Here is an 8,308-nt window from a genome sequence, read left to right on the forward strand (position 1 = left end):
TGTATTGCGGTTTCAAACTCTTCAAAAATAATGCCTTAACGTGTGACAGTATCAACAAAAACTTGGTGAATGTATTTTTTTCTGGCGCTTTAGCGTTGGTCAGGTTTGAAAATAAACATCTTCTAGAATCCTTAGCGCAGCGCGGGACCGCCGTGGAATGCCGTAAGCAGGAAGGGAAATGTCGTAGTAGATCAGAGGAATAGTTTTTTGTGGACATTTAAAAATTTCATCAAAATCCACCCATAACTGTTTGAGTTATGTTGCTAACAAACACACAAACAAGCCCTGGTGAAAACATAACCTCTTTGGTGGAGGTAAGAACTTTCGTCTCGAATGCTTCCAAGGCGACACAGCCAGCGAGCCACGGTACAACGCACGGAGAGAAATCCCCCAAAAAACCTGTACACTGCAGGAAATACAAGTAAACTGAAAAGCTACCTGATAAATCCTCAATCCATCCATCCATTTTCTACCACATGTCTCTCTCGATGTCGCAGGTAGACTGGTGGACAAGCTGCACACTGGCGGAATACAGCATACACTCTGGACAAGTTGCCACCTCATAAACCGCCACCCAAAAAGAGATTTGAAGCCAGCTAAGCTAAACATCAGTTTGTGAGGTATTCACGTTAATTAAAGTTAAATTGTTAGTTAACTTTTCTGAAAAACAGTATTTTCCGAACCGGAATGAAAACATGTCCGCTGTAGAGGATACGGTAAAAGTTGAAAGACACTAAAGTGAACATTATTGTTATACTGAATGTTCGCATTATTCCTTTAAAAGACTTCAACTGCAAGTTATTTTTTTAATATTTCAAACAGTAGATGTTCCTGCACAATTATTTACACTTAAAAATACATGTTTGTAGTAATAAATATGAATAGAACATTTAAGCATTATTTTTGTGTTCAGTTACTGTACAGGTAAGTGTGTTTATCCTAAACATTCCTGAAACCTTATTTTACACACTATGGCCTTTTTTTCCGGACATTTATCACAATAATATCGTACCGTGGCCTTAATACCGTGATAATAGCGCACTGTGAGATTTTGATACCGTTACATCCCTAGTGTACAGCCATGTTGAGATCGCTCTAGAAATGTTCAATCAAGACTGGGCTCTGGCTGCGCCAGTCAAAGACATTCACCAAGTTGCCCTGAAGCCACTAATTTGATATCTTGACTTAATGCTGGAGTGCAGTCAGTTACCATCAGGTTTTTAATCACATCCCTGACTAAGGCCCTTTTCCCGTGATCACTCAGTTTAGAATGTCGGCCAGTTCTAGAAAGAGTCCTGGTGCTTCCGAACTTCTTTTATTCCCAGATGACGGAGGACAATGTGCTCACCTTTAAAGCAGCATTATTTCTTCGCCAGATTTTTGCCTGGAGACAATCCTGTCTAACGGTCTACAGACAATTTCTTTGACTTTATGCTTGGCATATGTTTGGTCCAAAAAATGGAATTTACCACACTCAAATTAGGCTGTAAGATGATAAGTGAAAACATGATTAGCTCAATTTAAGGCTTCATGACAAAGGCTGTGAATACATATGTACAAGTTAATTACCTACAACAAATGACAATCACCCAAAAAAATCTCCCGTTGTCATTATGGGGTAGAGTGTAGAATTTTGAGGGGAAAATTTAATCAACTTTGGAATAAGGATGTAATGTAAAATGCACAAAAAATGTGTTGTGAATACTTCCCAAATGCACTGTTCTATACTTCCACATACTATTTTAATTATAATTATTTGCGGGGAAAACATTTAAAATGTGTTATGGTAAATGGGTCGTACTTGTATAGCGCTTTTCTACCTTTTTAAGGAACTCAAAGCGCTTTGACACTATTTTCCACATTCACACACACACATTCACACACTGATGGCGAGAGCTGCCATGCACGGCGCTAACCAGGCCCATCAGGAGCAAGGGTGAAGTGTCTTGCTCAAGGACACAACGGACGTGATTAGGATGGTAGAAGGTGGGGATTGAACCAGGGACCCTCAGATTGCTGGCACAGCCACTCTCCCAACTTCGCCACGCCGTTATTTAATATTGTAATTAAAAAAATTGTGCAAATAGGCCGAAGGAAGGCCTACCCCTAATAGTCACTTGCCTGCATGTCATCCCTTCCAGTTGCACTGTCTTCCCTCTTGATCAATAAAGTAAATCTATCCATCCATCTGGTACTCTCTGCAACTAATAAGTTTAAACTTTTGTTAAATTCAACTAAATGTGAGACATTTGCCAGACAAGCCTAATAACTGATTATTTATCGACAGATGACTGTTTATGACTGAGTGAGCAGTAGGATGTAACAATCTGAAAATATCATATCACGGTTATCATGACCAAAATGATCATGGTTACCATTATTATTGTGGTATTGTTGAATGTGCTCAAAAAGTACTTATACACACTCTGAAATCTGTTGGCCAAGTTTTATTTTTTAAGTAACTAAAATACACACAGTTAGGGAGAATGTCACCACGCACAGCGCTGATCCGCAGTACAGATGTTAGAATTATTCAGAAGAAAGGAAGACAATAGGGCAACTTGCAATACTTGCAGAGTGGATATTGCATCAAATTGAGAAAATACTAGCAGAAACCTTAGCAGACACAGCATGTTATAACATTGAATGAATGACGCGTTTTCGATCCCCTTTGAGACAGAAGTGAATCACTACCAGCAGCGGCGGCAAAGTCAGCAAGTCGTCTGCTGTTCATCTGCAGGTAACCAACAAACTGACACTGCTTATCATGTTAAAACATGCAATAATTAACTGTAAACGTGAAATTAATATTTCACATGCAACAGATGACAACACGGCACCTGACCAGCAGTATGCACACCACCTTCCTAAGAAGGGTTTTCCACAGCTGAAGACATTGTGATTAGTCAAATATCGCGTATGTTTCCTAAAAGAGCAGATATGCTTAATTTTCTGCTAAATAATGGTTGATTGTCATAGTTGATGGTTGAAGAAATGGCACAGTGTAATGTTCTACTTCACTTGACTTGCTTGTATTTATTTGTCTTTGACTGAACATGTACTTTTGAGCACTCAGCATATATACTGTATAATAAATAAAAAATAATACTTTTCATTTCCATTTGAAAAAGGTTAAACATGTTACCGGATCTTTTTGTGCAACTGTCGTTTGTCCTAATGGAGAAATACATACATGTGTCTTGTTTTCATGTTAGCATTTAGGATAGCAATCTGGCAGTGCATGAGTATATCAAATTGCAGTTGTCAATCAAGGTTTTTCGATAATTTTAATTTAGAACACCTCTGAAGTTTTACTGCGGTTATCATTATCACCGGCTTTCGTTACAGCCCTCGCGAGCCGCTAACTGAATCATAAATTTCACATATTTTTACAACATTGGTGCAGTTACCATTATTTACTTCTGACATAGAACTCCATGAAGGAGGGTTCAGCAATCACCGGGGCTAACATTTCCAGCAACAATACCGTGGCTTAACGTTTATTAATCCCAGTGCGTGGTCATTTTCCAATTGCGGTAAATGAAATTCTATTGAGAAGACATATGTATTTTAATGGCCAAACACTTATCGGAAGCTCATGCTGCACATTTATATATATTATCAGAACAGATTACAGATGTAGTACCAGGTGGAGCAGTACATACCAGAAACTGCTTTGGTTCAATAGCTCCTCCACTCTTTTTACTGGCATGTTTTGTAGTTTGCTTCAGTGTCTAGAAAGATGGAAACATTGCCTTTAGAGCCATGACAGGAAAGAACAACTCAATTATCTTTTACTTGGTTTGCTTACTTCGGCGTAACAGTACAACTCATCCAAAGCAAGACAGTAACGCAAATATAAATAATAATAAAATATATTAAGTCCCATAATGTTTTTGCCAACTGGAGACCGGGTCTTCCCACTGTCCACTTGAATGCAAAAAGTAGGATATCCCTTCTTGTCATGGTAACAGCATATGTGTATCTAAAAGACAGTCTATCCCCATTATGAGACCCGCATCCAATCCAGCAATCTCGAAACCTTCTTGGTAGGAGTGTCATGTTCGTAGCGCACTCTAAGAACATTTCTTGACGCTGTCTGCTATTTAACATCAGCATAGCCATTATAGACGTAATATTTTGAATCTGTGCCAATATTACAGCGGACATTGGGTACAATAAGAACTGCACTTTTGACTTGTAAGGAGCCGGAAAAAGCAATACATTAATCCACGCTTAAGGGAAATAAGCACACCTCAGTGTATGGGAGGCATACGGCGTATGACCAACAGTCACATAAGAGGGTGTTCGTGGACAATGGGACTTCACATGTAGGTGGGAAAATACAAAAAAAAGAAAATCAGACTAATTTAGGCTATGTCTAGACTAAGCCAGATAACCCCTTAAACTAATAATTATTTAGCCTAAGCCCCGTTTCAGCCACACTAAACTATCGTTTAAAGTCCCCCTCCTCGGACAATTTTTTACACGGGTAAGTGCGCCGTGTATTTCTTGAATCTCCGGCTCTTAGCTTTGTATGGACTCATCGATCGTTTACAAACTGAGTTCGGAAAGGAAGTGACGTCAGAAAGAACGCGCCACAGTCAGCTTCATAATAAAGCGGTTTCGTAACTCGGAGGTAACCACTGGAAATATGGAGGCGAGTCATCCAGACATGCCCGTGTTTCTCCTTCCGTCTGCACAGACGCTCGTGGAAATCACACGTGAATACCTTAAGAGAAAGCGATTGCAGCTATTTCGGATACAACACTTATCAGACGGCAAGAGAACTTTCCAATGTCCAGGTCAGCTGTGATTCTATTTAGCGAAAAACTTTGTCCATTTGTCGAAGGAGAGTCAACGAGCATGCAAGCTCCCGTGGATGTGATAAAAAAAAGGTAGCGTGTGCTTTGTATTACCTGGCAGCCAAAGGAAAACTACGGAAAACAGCGAATGCATTTGGACTGGCAAAGCAGACTGTATCAGTTATTGTCCGCCATGTATGTCGCGGACTCAACGTCTAGGTCCAGAGTATATAAAGTCACCAAAAATAAATGGACAATGAAGGTGAAGGGAAAAGAGTGAGGAGTGTCCTGACCAGATATCTAGATCCCTAGTTTGATTGATGTAAAATGTTCTTCATCACATTGTTTACGTGTCTAATAAAGATTTGATTAATTTACGATGGCTCAGGTGTGATTCACTACAATAGGGTCCTACAGCCCACTGGATTCCAGTTAATTGAAATATCACAACACTGGATATTGTTCAGATAAGTTAAATTTAAGAACTTGCACACAAAGCAACACTGGAGGTGACTATGACGCATTTTCCGCGCATGCGTATGGAATTGGGGGTTAAATCACCAAAAATTATTCCCGGGCGCGGCCACCGCTGCTGCCCTCTGCTCCCCTCACCTCCCAGGGGGTGATCAAGGGTGATGGGTCAAATGCAGAGAATAATTTAGCTACACCTCGTGTGTGTGACAATCATTGGTACTTTAACTTTTTTTTATTAGGTCGCGTGGTGCCAGCGGACGGAGGGGTTGGGGGTCTTAAACGGTGGCATTGTTGTGTGTGGACACGGATAAGGTTAGGTGGGATTTACCCTGAATAAACTTAGTGTAAACGGGGCCTTAGCGCATGGAAACAGCAACTGACTGAATAAGTCCCCTTGACAAAGACAGTTTGAATACTGTTAACATTATGTACTTAACAATGAGATGTGTAAACAATTTCGTTATTGTTATAGGGTACTAATTCGCATGTCAGTCTCCTTCCTTGCTACTGACTCATAATATTGGTATGCATCAGAGACGTGCATTGTGTTTATTACTATTACTTGTACAAATGGCAGTGCTACTTACAGGTAAAAGCCAGTAAATTAGAATATTTTGAAAAACTTGATTTATTTCAGTAATTGCATTCAAAAGGTGTAACTTGTACATTATATTTATTCATTGCACACAGACTGATGCATTCAAATGTTTATTTCATTTAATTTTGATGATTTGAAGTGGCAACAAATGAAAATCCAAAATTCCGTGTGTCACAAAATTAGAATATTACTTAAGGCTAATACAAAAAAGGGATTTTTAGAAATGTTGGCCAACTGAAAAGTATGAAAATGAAAAATATGAGCATGTACAATACTCAATACTTGGTTGGAGCTCCTTTTGCCTCAATTACTGCGTTAATGCGGCGTGGCATGGAGTCGATGAGTTTCTGGCACTGCTCAGGTGTTATGAGAGCCCAGGTTGCTCTGATAGTGGCCTTCAACTCTTCTGCGTTTTTGGGTCTGGCATTCTGCATCTTCCTTTTCACAATACCCCACAGATTTTCTATGGGGCTAAGGTCAGGGGAGTTGGCGGGCCAATTTAGAACAGAAATACCATGGTCCGTAAACCAGGCACGGGTAGATTTTGCGCTGTGTGCAGGCGCCAAGTCCTGTTGGAACTTGAAATCTCCATCTCCATAGAGCAGGTCAGCAGCAGGAAGCATGAAGTGCTCTAAAACTTGCTGGTAGATGGCTGCGTTGACCCTGGATCTCAGGAAACAGAGTGGACCGACACCAGCAGATGACATGGCACCCCAAACCATCACCCAACCATGCAAATTTTGCATTTCTTTTGGAAATCGAGGTCCCAGAGTCTGGAGGAAGACAGGAGAGGCACAGGATCCACGTTGCCTGAAGTCTAGTGTAAAGTTTCCACCATCAGTGATGGTTTGGGGTGCCATGTCATCTGCTGGTGTCGGTCCACTCTGTTTCCTGAGATCCAGGGTCAACGCAGCCGTCTACCAGCAAGTTTTAGAGCACTTCATGCTTCCTGCTGCTGACCTGCTCTATGGAGATGGAGATTTCAAGTTCCAACAGGACTTGGCGCCTGCACACAGCGCAAAATCTACCCGTGCCTGGTTTACGGATCATGGTATTTCTGTTCTAAATTGGCCCGCCAACTCCCCTGACCATAGCCCCATAGAAAATCTGTGGGGTATTGTGAAAAGGAAGATGCAGAATGCCAGACCCAAAAACGCAGAAGAGTTGAAGGCCACTATCAGAGCAACCTGGGCTCTCATAACACCTGAGCAGTGCCAGAAACTCATCGACTCCATGCCACGCCGCATTAACGCAGTAATTGAGGCAAAAGGAGCTCCAACCAAGTATTGAGTATTGTACATGCTCATATTTTTCATTTTCATACTTTTCAGTTGGCCAACATTTCTAAAAATCCCTTTTTTGTATTAGCCTTAAGTAATATTCTAATTTTGTGACACACGGAATTTTGGATTTTCATTTGTTGCCACTTCAAATCATCAAAATTAAATGAAATAAACATTTGAATGCATCAGTCTGTGTGCAATGAATAAATATAATGTACAAGTTACACCTTTTGAATGCAATTACTGAAATAAATCAAGTTTTTCAAAATATTCTAATTTACTGGCTTTTACCTGTATACCTATTTTCCAAATGCCAGATATTAAAGGACATTTCGCTAGTCATAGGAACAATGAAAAAAAGAATGACAGCGCACACTTTGATTGCACTTGACGTACTATGAATCTATCAATTTATTTCACAAGAGTGAAATATAGTCAAATACGTTTTCCTACTATAATATCGGAATGTATACTTCTAGATTATTAGATATATCGTCATATTTAATGCAAAGTGAACCAAAGAACATGTTTTATGTTGACGCGCAGTTAAGATAACGCCAGTCACCTCGGCTCTAATTAAGGTTTTAAGGTTAAATGCTCACGATCGTCGATTAGGAAAAGTCAGATGAACACTCGGATAAACAATGATCAGGCACCGGACATTTGTCCATTTAAGGAAAGCGAGCAAATACTAACCATAAAAAGTATTCTTGCAGCTGTGACAGGAGTGCAATGGTCATCTAGCTAGCTCGGTTAGCAACGAGTGCTCCGCACAAGGCTGCATCAGTGGATCGCGGCTACATTAAAAATGGCGGTTTGGACGCTACATTCACAATGTAGCTCTTAAAAAACAACGAATAGCCTCAGGAATAGACTACGAGTGAGTTTTTTTTCAACGCTGGTGTTTAGATACAGTAAATGTATGTTGCCAGCTACTTAATAACCAACGAGGACGGTGTAAAATAAGTAATTCTGCTTACCTCGAATGCGTGTTACGTTCACTTCTCCATCTTGAACTACCGAGTGGGAGGGCAAAAACAAGATCTCGCGAGACTAACCGGTGTCGCGTCAACCCGGGGCACTCCCATTACGCATGTTCAAAACATTAGGAAAAAGCGACCTTGCTTAACACTGTTTAAATAAGTTCT

The 8,308-nt window shown here is 40.4% G+C and overlaps 1 protein-coding gene across 9 annotated transcripts in view; it reads right to left on the reverse strand.

Annotated features, from left to right (window-relative positions):
- The window catches only part of huwe1 (HECT, UBA and WWE domain containing E3 ubiquitin protein ligase 1), a 67,742-nt gene extending 59,553 nt beyond the window's left edge, over positions 1-8,189 (reverse strand). For 7 of the 9 annotated variants that reach the window (XM_061986665.2, XM_061986644.2, XM_061986667.2 and 4 more), the window contains exons 1-2: positions 8,141-8,189; positions 3,666-3,734 (exon numbers count right to left, since the gene is read on the reverse strand). The gene's annotated coding sequence lies outside the window, so the exon portion shown is untranslated. Of the gene's footprint in view, positions 1-3,665; positions 3,735-7,856; positions 8,049-8,140 lie in introns of those variants that run through there. The other 2 variants (XM_061986662.2, XM_061986628.2) reach the window with 2 other exon arrangements.
- Positions 8,190-8,308: the final 119 nt, after the last annotated feature.

Source organism: Nerophis lumbriciformis, linkage group LG01 (genome assembly GCF_033978685.3).
Source record: "Nerophis lumbriciformis linkage group LG01, RoL_Nlum_v2.1, whole genome shotgun sequence".
Lineage (NCBI taxonomy): Eukaryota > Metazoa > Chordata > Actinopteri > Syngnathiformes > Syngnathidae > Nerophis > Nerophis lumbriciformis.